Source organism: Onthophagus taurus, chromosome 2 (assembly GCF_036711975.1).
Source record: "Onthophagus taurus isolate NC chromosome 2, IU_Otau_3.0, whole genome shotgun sequence".
NCBI classification, from domain to species: Eukaryota; Metazoa; Arthropoda; class Insecta; order Coleoptera; family Scarabaeidae; genus Onthophagus; species Onthophagus taurus.
The window spans coordinates 30,261,323-30,285,274 of NC_091967.1; the positions used below are offsets into that span (position 1 = coordinate 30,261,323).

The 23,952-nt window shown below is 32.0% G+C and overlaps 1 long non-coding RNA gene across 1 annotated transcript in view; it reads left to right on the plus strand.

Annotated features, from left to right (window-relative positions):
- The window catches only part of LOC139429122 (uncharacterized), a 228,155-nt gene extending 206,492 nt beyond the window's left edge, over positions 1–21,663 (plus strand). The window contains exon 6 of the long non-coding RNA XR_011639829.1: positions 21,477–21,663. This is a non-coding gene — a long non-coding RNA (uncharacterized lncRNA). The remainder of the gene's footprint in view (positions 1–21,476) is intronic.
- The last annotated feature ends 2,289 nt before the right edge of the window (positions 21,664–23,952 follow it).

A 23,952-nucleotide genomic window follows, 5' to 3' on the forward strand; every position in this document is an offset into this window, starting at 1 on the left:
CGAAAAGTAGAACTAAAATTAATTGTCCTATCGGGAAATTAATGCTCTTTTAAAAAAGTTTTATTTATTACAAAATACAAGGACTTCGGTACATCTCGAGAGTTTATCGTGGCGTCCGGCTGGTCATTCCCTCTAAATGATGCAGCTGCATTTATATAATGTTTCATTATCTACATGCTGTGTTGACAATAATTACTGGAGTAGAATGGTTAACACCTCCCTCCTTAGATGGAAGGACGCAGCCAAGGGTATTGGCGATATCCTTCTTCAGTATCTTCTGTGGGTTGCTTGGCAATCTTCCAGTTTCCTTGATACTTCTGGTACAACTTAACAATATTATTGGTAGTCCCAGCACGATTTTATGTTGTACCCATTGAAGTTCGTCTAATTCTCTTGATCAGTTTGGCAAATTGTTTTCTGTCCGGTTTAACTTTTCCCATTGGAATTCTTGTAGTTGGATGTCTTCTTGTTTCCAATGTATGTATTTCTTCTTTTAAGTCCTGTAGTTTTATGGAATACAGCTGGAGGAATTCTCGGTTCGGAACGAATTTCGATTGGGTTCGTAAAATTTCCTGTTTCCATGATATTTCACATTCTTCGTTTAATTGGATTAGATGATTATTCTTGATTTTTCTATTTGCTTCTCGATCGTCACACTTAAGATTTAGGTATTCTTCTCCAGGACTTGTCAAGGTCCATTCACTCTAGGAAATGGATTGAATACGTTTTATATTTATGTTTAATTTGATTTAGATTTACCAAATTATTATATTTAATAATTGAAACTAGTTTGTATCATATTCACTTATATATTTTAAAACTCTAGTCACACTCACATTATTACAAGTATCTCTTAATCTATATATATCTAACTTCGGCAACTAAACCTACAACATCCCCTTCCTTAATATTTCCTTAATATTTGTCTATAACTACGATTAATACATTACATAACCACGCAACCTATTAGGGATTGTTCGCTCTCTTGTCTCTTCTGTGTTAGTTATTATACCTGTATTCATTTTTGCACCAATCTCCCGCTCATCCCGACTAACAAGTTCTTCATTATTTGTAAATTCAGGTTAATTCATAGATTTTCTCAAAAAGCTGCTATTTCTTCTATATTCTTGATTATTTTCATCTCGTACCACATACGATCTGGGATACTTCAATCTCTTTTTAACTTGTGCTGGAATCCATTCACCTCTTTATTTTCTAATTGTTACAAAATCTCGTTCACTAAATTCACATCTATCCTTAGCATTTTTGTCGTAATATTCCTTATTTTTTTGTCTATTATCATCTAACCGTTTCTTAATTATCTCATTTTTATTTTCCTTTAGTTTTAGTTGCTTGTTAAGCATAGGAACAATCTTCTGGACATCAATATTTATGCCGCTGACAATCCTATATTTATGATTGGCGTGTTTCTATTCTAATAAACTAGTATATTGTAAATCTGTTGATTTCTTTAGCATATTTTTGGCTATGTGGACCGCTTTTTCCGCTAATCCATTTCATTTAGGATAATGTTGACTGCTTGTTTGAATTTGAAAATTTCACTCCTTTGCTCGCAAATTATTGACATATTATCTGATACTATAATATTCGTTATTCGGTACGAGGTATGATTTCCCTGCAAATTCGCATATATCCGTTGCTAATTTAGAAACTGGTCGGTTTGGTATAGTATGAGTTATTAATTTTTCTTTTACATTTTTTGGCTTATACTTTTCGCAAATTTTACATTTAGATATGTATTTTCCAATATCTTTATTAATATTAGGCCAATATAAACTACATCTAGCTCTTTCAATAATTTTTGGTGATACCCATTTGATGTAGTAATCTTAACATATTATCCTTATAAATATCTGGTACTATCAATCTGTTTTCAATAAACAACAATCCATGTTCATAAGTAAGATCGTGTTTATGAGGCCAATAAGTTTTCAACGTTTTTGGTACTTTTTTGTGTACCGGCCATGAGTTGGTAACATAACTTATTAATAACTTTAAATATTTATCATTTGCAGTGGTTTCTTGAAATTCTTTTTTTTTGGTCTGATATGCATAAATGCTCAAATTTTGCTCTGGTAATTGCTCAAATTTGATTGGTGATTCTATTTATTGAAATTCTTTTTTAAATATTCCAATTAAAGGTTTATGATCATTTACTACTCTAACTTTTTTCCCTTACACATAATAATGAAACTTTTCATGTGCAAAACATACTCACAACATTTCTTTTTCTATTTGTGAAAATTTTATTTCATTCTCGTATTAACACTCCTCCTAACCAGTTCTGCAACGCCTCAAATTTTTCAAAATAGGTTCATTTGTCAAAATTTGTTTAATTTTATTTAAAACTTTTTCGATAACCATTTAAATGCAGTGTTCTTTTTTAATAGTTCCCTTAATGGTTCTATTATGTCACTATAATTTTTTACAAATCTTCTCAAATAATTCAGCATAGGAACTTAAACCTAACGGAATTTTTCTAGAAAGCTTTACTACTGGATCACAATTTGGTTTTAATGTTATTTTATATTTTTCTTTAAATTTCTCTAATCCTTTAAAATTTTCTTTATATTGTTTTAAAGTTTTACTTTTATCATTTAATGCAAATTTTCCAACTTCATTAACAGTTTTAATTATACCTAATAACTGAGAACTTTCACAACCTAATAACGAATTCGATTTTACATCAACTTCAATAAATTTTAACATTTTTCTTTTCATTTTTCAAAACTACATTTCAATTCTCCACAACCTATCGGTTTTATTTTTGAACCACAAAAAACCTCTAACGTTATATTTGTCTTTTTAATTTCATGGTTCTTAAAATATTTTTTTTGTAATTCGCTACGGTGATGGAAGCTATAACAGTACTCAAACGGGTGCTGTAATGAGACTCCTTACAGCATCCGATGCTGTAATGAGATTTTAGTAACATTTTATGGAACCAGTTCAAGTTGGTGACACTGGGTCATTAATTTTTCTAGTTGTCAATGTGACAATTTGTCTATGGATGTTTAAACACGTTCTTAGCATCGAATACAAGGTCCACAATGATGAGGGCATTGAACACCGAGCAATTTCTCTTATTTTGGGAGGTGTACATCAAACATTTTTTTCAGGTGAATATATTTTCTGTTTTGACAGTTTCTAATTGTCAATTCAAAGTTTCTATTTTCAAGTGTTACCAACTGCTACATACCTATTTCCCTACATTGCTAAAATTTACTTTATTTTTGTTAAAAAAAAGTATAAAAACGCGAATTACAAAAAATAGCATAAAAAACACGTTTCATAAGACTTAAAGCACTCATTCATTAAAAAACTCGTGGCTTCGCCACTCGTTTTTCAACTTGAATTCGTGCATTTCAAGCGTGTCTTACGAAACTTGTTTTTTAATATACTATTAAACATGTTCAATGGCAAAATATTAACTTCAGCTGCACTATTTATTTTTATCTTAATTTGAATATTATTTATATTTATATTTTCAAACCAACCTTTTAAATTTATGACATTAATATTTCTTTATACTTCTATACTACTTATCTTTAATACTTTATCCTCTTCACCGCTCTGATTTTCCTCTTCATTAACTTCTTTCACCTTTCTGACTTTACATGATTTAATAAAAACCATATATTAACTTCTAACTTGCATTTATTTATATAAAGTCGTACTAGTTTCGGGTTACCCCATCATCAGCGACAAAGTCAATGAAGCTATAATAGGTATAGATTGGAAATCATGTGAAAGTAAAGCATTTCGCTATCTGATGGATAAACAAAATTAGGATGAAAAATGAATTAAGAATGGCGTCGTTAAAAAGTGTGGAATGTTAAAAAATTAGAAATTCAAATAAATCCTTAAAATCGTAATAAAAATGTGTTGGTGGGATGAGATGAGGCGAGACTTTATTCCTTTGTCTACGACTTTATACAAATAAATGTTAATATATGGTTTTTATTTGATCATTAATCTTGCAACATGGATAACTCTTTCAATTTACATGATTTGGTACCAAAATGGGCACTTTCGAGGTCCATGTTTCTTCTGGCATATTCTACATACAAATTCTTTTTCTTCTTCTTTATTTACTTCTCTTTTCTTTACTATTTTATTAACTTTCATCAAGTGTAATTTTTCTATATGTAATTTTGTTATTTCTGCTGTCCTACACTCATATCCATTTCGCCTTTTTCTAAAGTTAAATCTTCTTTACCCCTTAACCTTTCTTGTAAATTTTTATTTGTTACTCCTAAAGCTATTCTGTCTCTGATTAACGAATCTCTTTGATCACCGAATTCACACGATACTGCCAACTTTTTTTTAACTTGGTTACGAAATTATCAAAACTCTCCATTTCCTCTTGCTTTTTATTAAAAAGTTTAAATCTTTCGTATATAACGTTCTTGTTTGGATTCATATAATCCTCAAAAGCTTTCATTACCTTTTCATACTTTTTTCTATCTTCATCACTGAGATTAAATGTGTTGTAGATGTGTACGGCTTCCTCTCCGATAATATTTAAGAGAATCGCAACCTTCACTTCATCTTCTTTCTTATTTTTTCCTGTTGCTAACATATCTATTTCCAAATTTTGTTTGAATTTCTTAAAATTTTTGCTTAAATTTCCTTCTCAAATTTTATGTTTAATTTGATTTAGATTTACCAAATTATTATATTTAATAATTGAAACTAGTTTGTATCTTATTCTCTTATATATTTTAAAATTCTAGTCACACTCACATTATTACAAGTATCTCTTAATCTATATATCTAGATATATATCTATATCTAACTTAGGCAACTAAACCTACAACAGAATAGACGGTTTTTCTGTCCGTTGTATATTGTATGTACAAGAATTTTCTTGATATTCGCATTAATAGTCTTACTATTTCATTTGCACAAAAATCTCTTTTCTTTTATTTTCTTACAACGCTTGTTTAAAGAAATGTATCGTACATTATTTTCAGCTAGGTAAAGGCTTGATATTTTTAATAGTTTAGATGGGATTTGGATTCATTATTAAATTGTGGAATAGGAATTATGTGATAAAACTGATAAATATCTGGTTCGCAAAGTGGTATTTGTATAAGGAAATTGAATTTGTTTTCTCTCATATATACTTTGATGGTCAATGTTTTTTCAATAGCATAAATGTTGTGTTCATTAACAGGTAATGGTAATTTACTGTTGAATTTTAATTCTTGAACTTCTTTCAATTCTTGTATATGTAATATTTGGTATTATATATAATAAAAATACACACCTTAAATAGTTATATTTATTAAAACCTTGGTTGACTTCTAACACACGCCGTACTTATTATTCTATTATTTCTTTATGTTGGCAACCAACATTACATCTCCCTTTTTTTCTTTTTTACAAAATAAAGTCTTTATATTTATTGGGTATCTTAATACTACGTCCACTTCGAGTACAAGTTTGATTATTAAAACTAACATTATGAGTATTATCAGATACATTATCATTACAAAATGGAACATTGATAGCAACATCAGTATTATTACCACAAATATTAAAATCTCTGGTCTTATCTTGTACATTAGTTTGCTTACTTTGATCAGCTGGGTTAAAACCAATATCATCATTATTGTTATTATTTGACTTTAGAACAAATTGATTGGCATCATTTGATTGGCTTCAAATGAAACGAGTTTCTTCTCAATGTTTCACCCTTTTGATCCATAATTAGGTATGACCTTGGTGTTTCTGCTTGCTTTAGAATCTTACAGGGTTCCCATGTTTTTCCCTTTGAGACTAGTGCATTCTCTCCTTTATGGCAATCTCTACAATTTTTAACATGTCTGTCATAATAGTGTTTATATCTTTTTTGGTTATTGATGATTTGAAAATGTACATCCGTTTTTATTTCCGGTTTCAATAATCTTGTATGAATTGGCAGTTTTGTTCTTACCCTTCTATTGAATAATATGGACTACTTCTGAATTCCAACAGTGCTAGTTCCACATCAGTATTATCTTCAGAACATTTCTTAAGAATTCTCTTTGCAGTCTGGACTGCTCGCTCAGCTTGTCCATTGCTTCTTGGATATCTAGGAGAACTCGTTACAAATTCAAAATTCCAGTTTTTTGCGAACTTTTTCATCTCAAACGAACTAAATGGCATGTTATCACTGATAACTTGTTTCGGAATTCCATGAACAGAGGAATTATATCCGGTATGTCATGTACAATTAAAGGTTCTTTTACATTCGAATTTCGATACCTTTCACAGATCGTGCATCTTGAGATCAAACTCTCAATATCAGTCATTAAACCTGGCCAATAGACAGCCTCTCTTGCTCTTGCTTCGGTTTTCTGTATGCCAAAATGTGATTCATGTAAAAGTTTTAAAATATAATCTCTCATTGAACAAGGGACAATCAATCTATAATTCAAAAATATAAGACCTTCCTCACACGTAATATCATTCTGTAAGTTAAAATAATGTTTTACATTATCTGGCACCTTCTCTTTAGTTTTAGGCCAACCATTTGTATTGTAATCTTTAATTATTCTTAATATATCATCATTACTTGTTGCTATTTGAAATTCACGTTTCTTTAAGTCTGTTATGTTTAAATTTGTACTAATTGAATGAACACCCTCTGTGATCCAATTATCACTACAGTCTTGATTTTCTTTTAAATATGATCTCGATAATAAATCAGCAATATACGTATATCTACCTGGGGTAAATATTACATTTAAATCATACTTAAGTAGTTTCATTTTCATTCTCTTCAATCTAGATGATGTTATATCAGATACTTTCTTTGTTAATAAATTTATCAATGGTTTATGGTCTGTGATAACTATTACAGTTTTACCATAAATGTAATTATGAAACCTTGTTGCTGCAAATATTATGCTCAGCAGTTCCTTTTCAATTTGAGCAAGATTTCTCTCAGAGTTAGTTAAACTTCTAGATGCAAATGACACTGGCCTACCTTCTTGCATCAAACAGCAACCCAAACCACTCTGTGAGGCATCTGCCTGAATTGTAATATCTTTATTAAAGTTAAAATTTGTCAATACTGGAGCCTCTGTTATTTTGCTCTTTATTTTATCTAATGGTTTTGTATGTGAGTCTAACCAAACAATATGAACTTTATCTTTTAAAAGTTCTCTTAAATCATTTGTAAGCTCTGATAACTTTGGAATGAATGGCCTCAAAAAATTCACCATTCCTAAAATACTCTGCAGTTCTTTCTTATTTGCAGGAATTTTTAAATTTTGTATTGATTTTATTCTATCCTCATCAATTTTCATCCCATCCTTTGAAAAAAATACATGACCTAAGTATTTTACTTGTTCTTGTCTAAACTGAATCTTATTTTTGTTAAACTTAACACCTTTTTCCCTAGTTCTATTTATGACTTTCTTAACAATTTCGTCATGTTCTTCATGTGTACTACCAGCAATCAGAATATCATCAAAGTATACTAAGACACCTTGGATATCACCAAAATTCTTTTCGTTTAATCCTTGGAAATATTCAGGAGCCATATTTAAACCAAATGGTAACCTTTTGAATCTATAGCAAACAAATTGTGTGCTAAATGTACACAACTCACTTGAATCTCTATCCAATTTGATTTGCCAAAATCCATCTTTGAGATCAAACACACTAAACACTGATTTGCCAGATAATTTTGATTTCATATCTTCAATTGTCGGTATTAACACGTTAGAAATTCTTTTTATAGCTAAATTTAAATATTTCGGGTCAAGACACAACCTTAAAGATTTATTCGGTATCTCTATTATTACCAAATTATTAACCCAACCCGTCGGTTTTTCAACTTTTGAAATTATTTCTCTTTTTTCCAGATCAATTAATGTCTGTTTTAACCTGTCTTTTATAGCTAGTGGAACACGTCTAGGTACATTTACTACTGGCTTAGCATCATTACGAATTTCAATTTTACAGAGATCATGAAAAGTCCCCAAACCTTCAAAAACATCCTTGTTTTGCTTTACAAAAGCTTCACTACTAACATTTAACAAATCTATTCTTTTGATTAAATTTAGATCAATACAAGCACTTAAACCCAAAATCGGTGTTACATTTTCTTTAACAACCAAGAATTCAACAAGTAATCGTAATTTATTTATTGTTTTACAATTAAACTTAACACTACCCATTGGATTAATTCTAAATCCCCCAAAACTTTCTAACTTTACATTTGTTGTGCTAATAGGTTTACCTTTATTTAACACTTTGTAAATACTATAACATTTTTGAACATTTTTTCCCAAATGCTGGACATGCCCTCGCAGCATGGATCTTATTGCATCCACGACATTTAAATTTCTCATTCTTTTCACTTGTTTTCTTTTCATGCTTGAATATTTTCTTTTTTTCAATTGGTTCAACTACTTTTCCATGTAAATCTTTCACTCTAGATTTTGTAATTTCTGCAGCTTTACATGTATCAATAGTTTTTTGTAGCGTTAGATCTTCCATTCGTAGTAATCCTTCTTGTAAATTAACATCACGAATTCCTAACACAATCCTATCCCTCAACATTTGCTCATTTAAAGTATCATATTCACAAGTTGTAGATAATTTTCTGATATCAGTAAGAAAACTCTCAAATTCCTGACCTTCTTCTTAGTTTCTTTTATTAAAGAGATATCTTTCAAATACAACATTCTTTTTAGGTGTACAGTACCTTTCAAAACTTTCCATTACCTTCTTATAATCAATTTTCTCATCTTCTTTGAGGTTAAATCCGTTAAAAATTTCTACAGCTTCTTCACCAACCAAGTTTAATAGTATAGCAGCTTTAACATTGCTCTGCAAATTATTCTTTTCTGTTGCACTCATAAATATCTCAAAATTTTGTTTGAACCTTCTCCAGTTCTCGCTCACGTTTCCCGACAATGACAAACTTTTAGGTTGTCTAAATCCCTCCATTTTTTTTTCCTCGTGTATATTTACGATTCTAATATATTTCTTATTTATTTCTTGTTTTCTCGCAGCGTCATGTAATATTTGGTATTATATAGGTATAATAAAAATACACACCTTAAATAGTTATATTTATTAAAACCTTGGTTGACTTCTAACACACGCCATACATATTAATCTTATTATTCTATTATTTCTTTATGTTGGCAACCAAAATTACAGTATAAGTACATAAGTGTCTAGTATCGTTGGATGGTACGTTTCTAATTTTGCAAATGTTTTTGCTGTAATAAGTTTTTCTAGTAGTAGGTAAGTTGAGTTTGATGATATCGCTAATAATTTGAAAGAGAATAAAATGTAATCTGGCTCGTTTCTCTAAAGACATTGTTACGATTATGATGTTCTTCATAATTTGATCCATTTGCGCTATTCTTGTTCTGATTATTATTTGATATTTGTTCTCTTTGTATCCTTACTATTTTCTGTTGATTCTTTTCTAGTATATTAAGTGAATTGTCATATCTAATTGCATCTTCTTGATCAAGATTTCCTGTGATTGCTTTTATTAATCCTTCCAATACATTGAAAGGTCTCCGTTTTACTTTACTTGTTATTAATTGCCTGATATTATCATTCATAATTTCTTGATTTGTTTTGATAGTTGCTAGCGAACTGGTGAGTTCTTGAACGTAAAATTGTTTTTGAAATGATGTATTTAAAAGTTTCTAGTGTTAGTGCTAGTTTTAGTTCTAATTTTAGTTTAATATCTTCATTCTATAATAAAGGTTTAAAGGATTTTTGAATTTAGTATGTAAGAATAGAATTTCGTTAGGTGTCATTCCCGTTGCTGACGAAATATAATTATTATAAGCCATAATCGCTAATTTCATCTGCATTTCCCGTTGAATTTCTCCCTTTTCTTCTAAAATGAAACTTAAACTTCTAAATAATATTTCAAAGGGTCCATCCGGAGTATTCGCTTTCGGCAAAGGTGGGACTTCTGGATGTCGATTATATGTACATGTCTTACAGATATTACAATTATCTATTATTCTGTCGATAGTTCTTTTCATCTTGTTCCACCAATAATGTCTTCTCTAATGTTCAAATGTTTCTTCTTTTCCACGATGATTTTGTGGTCCTTCGTGATAATTGATAACAATTAAAATCTGCTTTTCTAGCTCATCAATCAATCACTTTAACTCTTCGTAGTGCTCGTATGATCTTTGGGCCATTACTGGTCCAAAGACTATTTTATATCTGACTTTGGTGTTAATATTTTTTTCTAATTTAAATACAAATTACCATTTTTTATTGTCAAGTATAGTATCTTTAATTAAAATTGTCTTGTTTGGTTCTAAAGTTCCGGTTGAATGAATAGTATCAGATTCTGATGAATTTTCTTCCTCTGGAACATCCGTTATTCGGATTTGTTTACTTCCTATTCCTTTTCCTAATACTCTGCTTGATGATGCTGTTGGTGGTTCTTCTTCCATTTCTATACCTAAATCTCTAATGATTTGTTCTAAGTTATCATCATCCATGCTCACTTGTTCAACTCAGTTTGTTGTTTTGGGCGTTAAAATATTTAATTCTTCAATTTTAATCCTTGCAGCATTATTATTAGTTTTACCTTTTTTTGTATAATATTTCAAAATTATACTATTCCAATTTTATTTTCCATCTGATTAGTCGGCTACTTGGTTCTTTCGAACTCCACAGCCATACGAATGGTTTATGATCAGTGTATATTGTAAATTTCCGGTCATATACGTAAGGTCGAAAATGTCTAACGGCGTAGACTATTACCAACAATTCCTTTTCTATAGTGGAGTATCGTTGTTCGGTTGGTGATAGGGTTCTCCTAAAGTAACATATTGGCCTGTCTGATCCAATAGGTCCTTGCGATAAAACAGCTCCCACTGCTACGTCGGAGGCGTCGCGTCGGTGGTTATTACAAATTCCTTCTTAATATCCGAGTATTGGAAAATAAGCTCATTCGTTAATATTTCTTTACATTTTTCAAAAGCAGATTCGAATTCCTCAGACAAACGCTTAGTCAGAGGTTTGGTTAACTCAGCAAAGTCCTTGATAAACTTCCTGTAATATTCCAACAATCCGAGGAGTACTTTTATCTCCGTCTTTAGTTATTAAGTGTCCCAAGTATTTCAGCTCACGTTTTAAGAAATCTCACGTCTCTAATTTAATCTTGAAATTTGCTTCTTCTAAGCGTTTAATAAATACCGTTGTTAATTTCTGCTTATGCTCTTCCAACGATGTTGAGTATACAATTTTAATAAGAGTGCTTTGAGGGATTTTCGTCATTATTATTTTCTTTATAATGGTGTTTATTTGTTCTTCCATTTTTGTTTTTCTTTCTTCGGTTGCTTTTTCTCTAATATTCCATTGCTCTTCTAACTCAAACACTGGTCTCACATTTGTTTTCATTAAATTTTCATTTGTTTGTATCAGGTATCAAGTATGAAAGATAACGTAATTAAATTCGGTCCCATTTGACACGTTTCAGGTGGTACATTGGTGAGTCCATTGATCATATTATTCGTTTGATACTCAATTACTTGTGAGGTTCTTGGTAATACTCTACTGTAGGTGTTTTGAAAATTTCTTTTTTAGTATCCAATTTTCCTTTTACTCATGTCGTATACGTTGGAAAAATCGAAACAAGAAAATACATGATCATTTTCTTCTTTTAATATGTTCGGCATTGGTGCTTTAATAGACTTGATAGTAGTTTCGTAACTATGGTTACTACATTCATATATTGCGAGTTATATGAAATTCTCGGTATACATAATAATAATATGCCCGTTGCAGGATCTTTTAAAAACCATATCAAAATGACATTTTTGCCGACTTTTCCTTTAAACTATGTCAAATAATAGTCAAAGCCAGTAGGTAGGTAATAGTATCCAAAGATATTGAATACACCATACTGCGTGTTCATAAAAGTTTGTAAATTTTAATGTTTTATGGATCTATATCTCATTTATAAATTAGTACTTTAATTAGTACTGATTTAACTTTAATTGTATAATATCGTTTATTGTTACTTTCTGTATACAATTAAAACGTACTAGCTATAATATAAAATGCACCACTTCATGATGCATTCACACTCAGGACCCACTTCCAATATCTCTCCAAGATCTCCTTTACCCCCTTGTATTCCTTCCACTCCATAGATTAACACACTCCTCACCAGTCCATAATAACATTATTTTCCGACTGCACAAATCCTTCCCAAATATTCGTTCTCCCCGCTTAATATCTGTCCCAATAATCTACTTGCGTTTCTAACTCTCTCACGCTATTATCCGCTCGAAAAGCAAATTGTCCAGGTACGTAAATTGTCTTACCTCCTTGTGGGGGTGTTCTCACATATTAAAAAAAATAATCAGTATTAAAAAAAAATTATTTTTGTATTGGAAAATAAAAAAATGACTTATTTCTGTTGAAGTCTAATGATTAACTATTATTATTAAAATAAACAAATTTTTACATAGTTATTCCTAAATCAATTAAACAAATTTTGCACTTAAAGGTGAAATGTGTTTATTATCACTCTACCGGTTTCGTTCCTTTCGGAGCATCTTCAGGAGTTCCTAAAGTTATTAATTTTACAACACTTTCTATTATTATATAATTTCACATTTTAACTTACGTCAATTTTTTGAACAACTAAACATGTATGTGATACTTTATTGAATTAATTCACTATTAAAATGTTAATCTCTAAACATGTGCTATCATACATTACTTTTTATTATATCTTAGCTTATGTTGAAACTGTCAATGGTACATTTTCTATTTTAATGTTGGTAATCTGTCAAATGTGATTGTCGTGTATTGAATTTAAACTTTCTTGTTTTGAATAGGTTGATTTTCAACAGGTTAAAATGAGGTATTACAACATAAACATATTAACTCCCTACATCAAACACACTGAAAAATATAATGGTACAGAGAGAGCAGCTATTTTTAGAGTTCGGGAGGTTTTCGTGGAGGTGTGTATGGTTGTTTGAGATAGGTATATAGTGGTCTTCTTGTAGGTATAATTTGTTCGTTTAGGCATGTTACATCAGGGCAGTTGTTGAGGAATTTATTAATTTCATAGTTTTCCATTATTTCTAAATAGTAACTTTTATTGATATGATGAAGGATTCTGGAATTTTTATCTTCGTTAAATTCATGTTTTGAGTTAAATGTTAAGTGATTTCCGAAGTTGGAGTTATTTTTGTGTTTATGTTCTCTTATTCTTTTTCTAAGGCTTCTGCCTGTTTCTCCAATGTACGCTGCTTTACAAGTGTCGCACTCTAGTATGTACACACCATTGTCGTCCAGTTTATTTATTTTGTCCTTATTGTTTATAAGCATTCTTTCTAATGTTTTATTTGGTTTGAAATTAAGATTTATATTATATTGTTTTAAACTCTGTTTTATTTTATTGGATATGTTGCCTTGGAATGTTATAGCTCTATAATAAATACTTTGATCTTCATTGTGTTGATTCTTTAGAGTGGTACAATTAATCATTTTTTGTTTTTTCTGTTGTTTGTTTATAATATTATTTATTATGTAAGTTGGGAAGTTATTATTTTTCGCAACTTGGTAGATTGTATTTATTTCGGTGGTAAGGTTTTCTGTGTTCATTTTTGAACAGAAGTAAAAAAACATTATTCTATAATTAACGACATCAATATCCAACTATACTATACATACCAAGAATTAACTATCACTTTACACTTCGAAGAAATAGAAGAAATAATAGTAAACATAGAACAAACACAGAAGGAGAAGTTGTTCCGAGAATGGGAAAAGAAAGACAAGAAATTGAAACAACTTCGAGAAGAACAAAGAATGGAGAAGAATAGGAATACGACATCAACAAGAGAGAATTTAACAACACATAAATTTCATAAAAGAGTTACAAATATGTCAAAGACACCGTTTAATCAAAACGAAATGAATTTAGAAAAAGACTAGAAAAAGGACTGAAATATTCCATATATAAAACAACCAACCTCAGAAAAACAGCATTAGAACTAGAAGCAGCTACGAGAGGACTGCCAAAAGAAGAAGAAATACACAACCTTACAACAAATACCAGTGAAAGAAGAAACTAAAATAACAAAAAGGAAGAAAAAGAACAACGAAAAAACAGAAAAGAAAAAGAAAAATGAAGAAAAGACATTGAAAACCATCAAAGAGAAAATAGAAAAAAATGATTTAATCTTTACTAAGGGCGATAAAAGTGCAGGTTTAGTCATTTTGGATAAGATAAATTATATAGAAAAAACCGAAAAATTCCTTAACGATAACAATTTCATAAAAACCCTAAAAAATCCTACTAACTCCTTCCATGAAAAAGTCAAGAAAATAATAAACTATAGTAAAACTACTTTAACGAAATATGGCAGAAATGTAAGATCAATCATCCCAATGAACCCGAAAATACCTAGATTGTATGCATTGCCTAAGCTGCATAAACAGAACATGCCCATAAGACCAATAATAACCAGCATCGACTCAAGTACTTACAAAATATCAAAATTTCTAATAGACATTTTCAAAACAAATATTAACTTCCAACCAACACACTCTATTCGGAATAGATCAGAAATAATAACAGAACTGAGCACAATGTCACTGCCAAAAGATTTTACTATTCTATCCTTCGACATCGTCAACCTGTAGACCAACATCCCCACCAGACAAACATTGAACATTATTAAAGACATTCTATCACATAACATAACAGACCTAAATGATCGTAATAACATTTTCAACCTATTCGAGATCAGTTTACAACAAAATTTCTGCAAATTCAATAATAATATATATTCATACGAAGAGGGTTTACCAGTGGGGTCTTCTTTGAGTAGTTTGATCTCTGACATATTTCTAAATGAGATGGAAACTAAACTTATAATTAATAAAGATAATAATCCATATTTTGAAAACATAAAATTTTGGAAAAGGTATGTAGATGACATACTAGTCATTGTTAATACTAAAGACAACAACACTATAAACAAGATTCATAAATATATTGACTCAATACACAGCAAGATACAATTTACGATAAAACAAGAGAAAAATAACGAAATAAACTACCTAGACATAAACATAAAAAGAACACAGGATAACGGTTTTATATTTAACACATACAGAAAACCAACACAGACAGATGCAGTCATACCCTACGACTCATATCACTGTAACGCACATAAACTAGCTGCTTTTAGATCACACATACATAGAGCATACAATTCAAAAATGAACACAGAAAACCTTACCACCGAAATAAGTACAATCTACCAAGTTGCGAAAAATAATAACTTCCCAACTTACATAATAAATAATATTATAAACAAACAACAGAAAAAACAAAAAATGATTAATTGTACCACTCTAAAGAATCAACACAATGAAGATCAAAGTATTTATTATAGAGCTATAACATTCCAAGGCAACATATCCAATAAAATAAAACAAAGTTTAAAACAATATAATATAAATCTTAATTTCAAACCAAATAAAACATTAGAAAGAATGCTTATAAACAATACGGACAAAATAAATAAACTGGACGACAATGGTGTGTACATACTAGAGTGCGACACTTGTAAAGCAGCGTACATTGGAGAAACAGGCAGAAGCCTTAGAAAAAGAATAAGAGAACATAAACACAAAAATAACTCCAACTTCGGAAATCACTTAACATTTAACTCAAAACATGAATTTAACGAAGATAAAAATTCCAGAATCCTTCATCATATCAATAAAAGTTACTATTTAGAAATAATGGATGTCGTATGATGTGTAAGGTGTTAATAAATTAAAGTTCCAATAAACTATAATCATTTACTAATAAAACGGTGCTTTTAAATACAATTCACGTTAACTAGCTGCGGACGGTACAACGACTAGATAAAAAGTAAAAAGTGACATGGCCGCTGATACAAGTATTTTTATGAACCCGTAACGCCATCTATTGTTCCATACTACATTCCTCCCTTACAATGTAAACAAAAATAAGAACACAACTCATTTTCTAAACATTAATTGTCTCGGAAACGAACAGGTATTTGTCGATTTCTTGGTGGGTTTCGTCTTGATATCGGTGTAGACTCTTGTGACTTGGTAGGGGTTGGTGCTTGTGTATTAACAGGGGTTGAACATAATTCTGTCGTTACCTCATTTGGTGATACTTCGATTCTTGGGTCATAGTTGATCTCCGTCGGAACTTTGTCAATGGTATTGTCACGTGCAACTATCTCATTTGACGAACTCCTTTCCGGTTCTGTCGTGTATCGATGTCGCATCTGATCTGCATGTTTTCTCTTCGGGATACCATTTACATCAACCAAGTAGGAATACGGACCTGATTGTTTTAATATATTACCGGGCGTTGATCCTTTGGTTAATGGGTTGTTTATCCATACGGGGTCGTTTAACTCAAAAAACTTTTCTCTGACGTGTTGTTTGTCATAATACATCTTTTGTTTCAATGATTCATTATCAAGTTTTCTACCTACATCTGGTTTCAGTTGGTCAAAAATAATTCTTGCTGGTCGACCGAACATTAATTCACTGGGAGTCCTTCCTGTTCCTCGTTGTGGGGTATTTCGGTAAGACATCAAGAATTTACATAGTCTATCATGTAGATTTAAATTTTTGTCACTACTGTTTAAACGGTCTTTAAAGGTTTTAACCACTCTTTCGGCTTGTCCATTTAATTTTGGATGGTAAGGAGTTATTCTCACATGTTTAATACCTTGTGATATACAAAAGTCTTCAAAGTCACTTGACACTAACTGAGGCCCATTGTCTGTAACTAACGTCTTTGGCAATCCAAATCGCGCAAAAACACTTTTCATCACTTTGATGGTCGACGCTGTTGTAATATTGTTCATTTCTTCAATTTCAATCCATTTTGAATACGCATCCACAATGATCATCCACATTTTCCCTTCGAATGGTCCTGCAAAATCTAGATGAATTCTAGACCAGGGTTCCGGTGGTGCATTCCAGGGGTAGAGAGGTAAGTATTGAGTATCTTGTTTACTACTTTGACATGTTTGACACCCTTGGACATATTTTTCGATATCTGCATCTATGTTTTGCCAATATACATGTAAACGCGCTATTGATTGCATTGCGGTTATTCCTGGATGTCCATCGTGAAGCATTTTGAGCGTTGGATATTGAAGGCTTTTGGGAATACATATTCTTCCCTTCCACAAAATCAGGTCTTCCTCGTATGATAATTCTTCTCTCTTTTCATAAAAGGATCTTAATTCAGGTTTCATTCTATGTTTGTCTGGCCAATGATTCTTAATATATGGAATCAGTTGACGTAAAATTTCATCTCTTTGGATGTGAATCCGAATTTCTTTCTGTGTCATAGGCATATTTTTCACTCTTAAATGAAGTAGATGTCCATATTTAGGCAAACCAATTTTTTCATTCTTCGTAGTTTCCGTTTTCTCCTTCAGTGGTAACCTAGATAAAACATTGGCTGTCTGATTTTCTTTTCCTGGTTTGTAGGTAATATCATAGTTATAGCTATTTAAAATCATAGCCCATCGCAATAGACGATTGCTAGCGATCTTCGGTGTTTCTCGATTCGAACTAAAAATCCGTTCCAACGGTTTATGGTCTGTTTGTAATACAAACTGTCTACCATATAAATGTTGATGGAATTTAGTAACAGCATAGACTACTGCCAATGCTTCTTTATCTATAGTGGAATAGCGGTTTTCCACTTCAGTAAATGTTCTGGACGCATATGCTATGGCTCGAAATGAGTTGTCAGGCATCTTATGCCATAATACTGCTCCAGCTCCCTTATCCGATGCATCACTACTTACGTATAATGGAAGTTCTGAGTTATAATGAACCAAAGTAGCTTCATCAGTTAAGCTGTCTTTCAAGTCATTAAAGACTTTATCGTCATTTGGAGTCCACTTCCAAACGCTGTGTTTCTTTAAAAGCCGGTGTAATGGCACACATTTAATTTGTAAGTTTTCTATGAACTTTCCGTAATATGTTATCAATCCCAGAACTGATCTTAATTCGGACATATTTCGTGGTGTTGGCATGTCCTTTATTGCCTTAACATGTTCTGCGGTTGGGTGTAATCCAATTTTATCTATTTTATGTCCTAAAAACTTAACTTCCTCCTGTAACCATGTACATTTTGTTTCCTGTGTTTTAATTCCTGCTTCTCGTAATCTAGATAATACTTGTTTAATGCGTTCAATATGTGTTTGTTTGTCTGGTGCTGTTATCAGAATATCATCCAGATAACATACAACACCTGGTAATCCACAAAGTATTTGATCCATAGTTCTTTGAAATAAAGACGGTGCAAATGAAATTCCAAAAGGAAGGCGTTTATAAGCATAGTAGCCTTTATGTGTTGCGATAACCAAGTATTTTCGACTTTCAGGATGTACAGGTAATTGTAAATAAGCATCCTTTAGATCTATTTTTGAAAAATGTACACCTCCGCATAATTTTGAAGCTATGTCTTCAAAACGGGGAAGTGGATAGTTGTCTACTTGTACATGTTGGTTTATGGTTACCCGGAAATCACCACATATCCGTATATTGCCATTTGATTTAACTGCTACTACGATCGGGGTAGCCCACACTATGGGAGTGTTTGTCGCGTTAACTGGTTCTAATACTTGTTCTTTTACTAACCTGTTTAGTTCTGCAGTCACTTGTTCTTGTAATAAGGCCAATGGTACTGGTCGTGGTCTGAAATGTTTGGGTGTAATGTTATCGGGAATGTAAATTCGTGCCATATGTCCTCGGATAGTACCAACTGTTCCATCAAATAATCCACTGTGTTCCTGTAAAACTTTGTTCAAAACACCATCCAGTTGTTTTGGAATTATTTCTTTGCTATTTTTAGGCTGATCGTCCTTTGTTTTGTTGTTTGTTTGTTTTAGGGTACAGATTCGTGCACCTTCTGGCATTGGTAATTTAAACGCTAAGCACCAATCCAATCCAAAAAGTGGTATGTCGTCTTTCTTGGTCACAACTAGTGGCAACTCTTTTCTTTTGTTAAACGCCTCTACGATAACCTTAGCAGTTCCTAGAGTTTCTATTTCCATATCTGTGTATGCAACTAAATTGTCTGTTGTCTTTAATATCGGCTTTCCTATCTCCCTCCAGAATCTGTTTCCTATTATTGAGTACTGTGCTCCCGGATCATATAACATTTCCTTCTTTACGTTGTTAATTTTCACATCTAACATTACCTTTTTGGCGTTTTTGATATTGCAAATGTCTGACGTATTTGAGCTTGAATCCGTCCCACATTCGTGTTCTGGTTCCCTTTGTACCTGCCTGGTGTTTGTTTTTATTTTTGGAGCGCTAATGTTTCCACTGGAGATGCAAACTCTCGCAAAATGTCCCCTTTTTCCGCATGCTGAGCATGTTTTTCCCCTTGCTGGACATTCGTCCAACGAAAGATGTTTTTCTTTTCCGCAAAATAAACATTGTTTGTTGGTTGATTTATGTGAAGGTTTAGTTGTTGTATAGTTACCCTGCGATTGTGGATTTGCTTTATGTTTGTGTGTTTTCCGGTTTACTCTACATGTTTGTGACGAATCTTGTTGTTTTAAATACGACGTTAATTTTTCTGCATGTAAGCTGGCTTGTTCCAACTTTAAAGCGGTTGCTTCTACTTCCGAAAACGTCGAATCGTTGTTGGGGTGTTCCCGTATTAACTCTTGTTGCCATGCTGAATTATTTATTCCGATCACTACTTGATCCCTTAAGCGTTCGTTTAAACCAGCAGCAAAATCGCAATTCCCAGCTAATCCACGCAAGTTTGTAATAAATTGTGTTACTGATTCGTTTTCTTTACGGTGTCTCGTTGCAAATGTAACGCGTTCAGACAAGACGAACGTTTTCTTACCGTAATATTTATTTAGAACTTCTACCATTTGCTCATATGATTTTGTAATTACACTTTCAGGTTTATAATAATCTACAAGCACCTTGAAAGCGTTTGCTCCTACTTTGGATAACAACAAGTTCCGTGCTGTGTCATCGGTTGTCTTTACGCCATGTATCGCCAATTCCACCTCAAAACGTTGAAAATAATAATTCCATTCTGCCTTTTCTTCATTAAAATTCTCAAATTGAAAATTTTTATGTTGTTTTCGTTCTTGTTCTGTGTTCATTTTGTACTAAATCACGTTTGTTTGTTTGTTTTCCACGTTTGAACTGTTTTTTTTTTTTTCGACCTCGTGTCCGTTTACCGCGCACCTGGTTGTTTGTTTTCTGTTTTTCCAGTTTTCCTCGTCGCCAATTTGTCGTATGATGTGTAAGGTGTTAATAAATTAAAGTTCCAATAAACTATAATCATTTACTAATAAAACGGTGCTTTTAAATACAATTCACGTTAACTAGCTGCGGACGGTACAACGACTAGATAAAAAGTAAAAAGTGACATGGCCGCCGATACAAGTATTTTTATGAACCCGTAACGCCATCTATTGTTCCATACTACAATGGAAAACTATGAAATTAATAAATTCCTCAACAACTGCCCTGATGTAACATGCCTAAACGAACAAATTATACCTACAAGAAGACCACTATATACCTATCTCAAACAACCATACACACCTCCACGAGAACCTCCCGAACTCTAAAAATAGCTGCCCTCTCTGTACCATTATATTTTTCAGTGTGTTTGATGTAGGGAGTTGATATGTTTATGTTGTAATACCTCATTTTAACCTGTTGAAAATCAACCTATTCAAAACAAGAAAGTTTAAATTCAATACACGACAATCACATTTGACAGATTACCAACATTAAAATAGAAAATATACCATTGACAGTTTCAACATAACCTAAAATATAATAAAAAGTGATGTATGATAGCACATGTTTAGAGATTAACATTTTAATAGTGAATTAATTCAATAAAGTATCACATACATGTTTAGTTATTCAAAAAATTGACGTAAGTTAAAATATAAAATTATATAATATTAGAGAGTGTTGTAAAATTAATAACTTTAGGAACTCCTGAAGATGCCCCGAAAGGAACGAAACCGGTAGAGTGATAATAAACACATTTCACCTTTAATTGCAAAATTTGTTTAATTGAATTACCCAGGTGAAAAGAAAAGAAAAATGAATATTATTACTAAATATTTTAATGTTTTTCGGTCAAATTGAATCATAGTGGTTACTAAAAGATTCATTAAAATAACCTGAAAACGAAAAATGCGCATAAAGAGTTTTTCTAACATATGCGTATTGTTTTGATAGTTAAAACATATGCGATGACGGCTTCTAGTACTTAGAGTACTAGAAGTTAGTTATTCCAGTTAATTAAGAAAGTTCTTATCTTATTTGCGGTAGACCGAAAGTGGTGGCTCCCTAGACAATATTTTCGATTAAAAAAATTAAAGTTTTGAATTTATTGAAGATGAAATTTTTTCCTTTTTTTCCAGAAATCTTTAACAATTATCTGTACAAGCTGATGACTAGACAGGCGAGACTTCGCAAGTTAAAATACTAGAGCCAACACTTTTCCTAGTGGGTCTCAACGAATGGGACTCTTGCTTCCTATTTTCCACCAAAGTGAGATGCTGCAGGTAAATTCCACTTAATTCCTTTGCTGTTCTAATAAGATTGCTCTACAGTTACTTATAGACATCCACAAAGTTGTTTGGCGAACCGATTGTGAGTGGATATGAAGCCAGACGCTAGGCATCACTTGAATGTGAATGACGGCAGTAGCAATTACATAAACAAATTCATGCAATTTTTATATGTCGTAGAACCTTCACTTATGTGTTGTGCAGAAATAATACATCGATAGTATTTAAGTATTCAACACACCAAAATAATCAAGGAGTCAATGTACGCATTAAGTGAGTTCTCACATGAAAACTCTTCCAATTGTAAAATCGATGAATAGTGCAGTTAATGAAGACTAGTTTGTTACCAGTTGTCGACCATTGGAACCAGTTTGAGACTTTGGAGCCTTGAATACGGGGAGTACAACTCACTTTGTGAACGGAATCAAAAATATGTAAATGTGTGCAAACCTGCCCAAATGTGTGTTTGTATCAATTTATATTAGATAAAAATATGAAAGGACTTGTGGACCGTTCTACCAAAACACTTTCTCCTCGACTTGAATATTTTCCGAACTCCGTTGGCCGACTTGAATATTGTCCGACCGAAGACTCAGCTAAAATACGAGTTCCGGTAAATGTTTCTGTTTAGATTGTTATTATTTCAGATAATCGCAATCATTGTACATTCAATGATCTGATTGAATTGTTATCGGCTCGATAGCACCAGAAGTAATGGAAAGCCCCTCACTATCTTTTGATAGGTTAGAATTTTCTACTGAAGTTCTCAAACATCTTTGCCAATTGATGTATGAACAAAAACTACAGCTTTGTTACTACAGCTTCGATTTGTTGCAACAAAGAAACTTTAGTGTTGCCTAAACTCGTGATCAACATCAAAGATTAACGAAACGTTTACCCGCTGATTCAAAAGAATTTTTATCGATTGTAACCGCAGAATAAATTTAATTCTTGCAGTACAATTTCGTTAAAATTATCAAAAAGTACATAACCCTAGCGGCGCAAGAAATTACATGTGGATAGGTTATGCTACATATTCTTCGACACCTTCAAAGCAGAAATACGAAGCATTCTTTGCTAATAAGAAAAATATCGTCAGACGACCGCAAATGTGAATGTCATTTTATTTAAACATATTGTCACGATTTTAACGGTCGATTTATCGTACAATTTTTTAAAAGGTTTCTTCTTAAACCTGTACTGTTTTTTAAAATTTCCCCTAAAAGTGGAGTTCATTATATCGCATGGAACTTTTATCTTCTCCCGCATCATGGAGTCATCATGGAGTTAACTATATTCATATTGAAGACTTAAATGGTTGATCTTATTCTGTTTCCACAAAATCGGGTAGATATTGTGGCCTCGCAAAAATTCGATCATAGGCCAGTAATCTGCCCGTATTTTTTCAAGCGGTTTGTCGTTTAGGATAATGCGCTTCCTGGTTCGAACGTCATACAATACTTTAAAAGTGGTAAAGTTCCGATTCGGTGTCCATTGCCGCAGATTATAACGTCTGACCCTGGATCCGACCAAGCAGTGGCGAACATAAACCTTGAAATCATCGTCACCGGCACATATTACCACAGTTCTATACATTTCATAGCTCACTAATAATTTCGTGTTTGATTTCCATTTATTCAAAATTTCTCTCCTCTTCTCAAATGTTCGAAACAATTTCGCTACTTTTAAAATGTGAATTCTTGCAGCGCCACCTATACCGTTGCCGGTTAGGGTGGAATACCGCTTAAGATATTACGTCTTCCAAGCTAGCAGTGTACGAGCGAGAACAACACACAAAATAGTGTGCCGATGAGATCTTCTGAAATAAATATCAGAGAATGCTATTATTTAAAGTTTCTTTCCATTTGGTCCAACAGAATGGGCTTAGATGCAACCTAACCCGTTTCTAATATATGCTATTTCTAATATATGCCATTTCTAATGTATGCCATTTCTAATGTATGCCATTTTTAATCTATACCATTTGTAATATATACCATTTCTAATGTGTCCTGAGCAGTTGAGCGACAATATTCGGAAGAATGTTAATATCATGTCCACGACGTTGTCGATTTCTAATATATGCCATTTGTAATGTATACCATTTCTAATGTATGCTATTTCTAATGTATGCTATTTCTAATGTATGCTATTTCTAATGTGTACCATTTATAATGTATGCCATTTCTAATGTATGCTATTTTTAATGTATGCTATTTCTAATGTGTACCATTTATAACGTATGCCATTTCTAATGTATCCTGAGCAGTTGAGCGACAATATTCGGAAGAATGTTAATATCATATCCACGACGTTGTCGATTTCT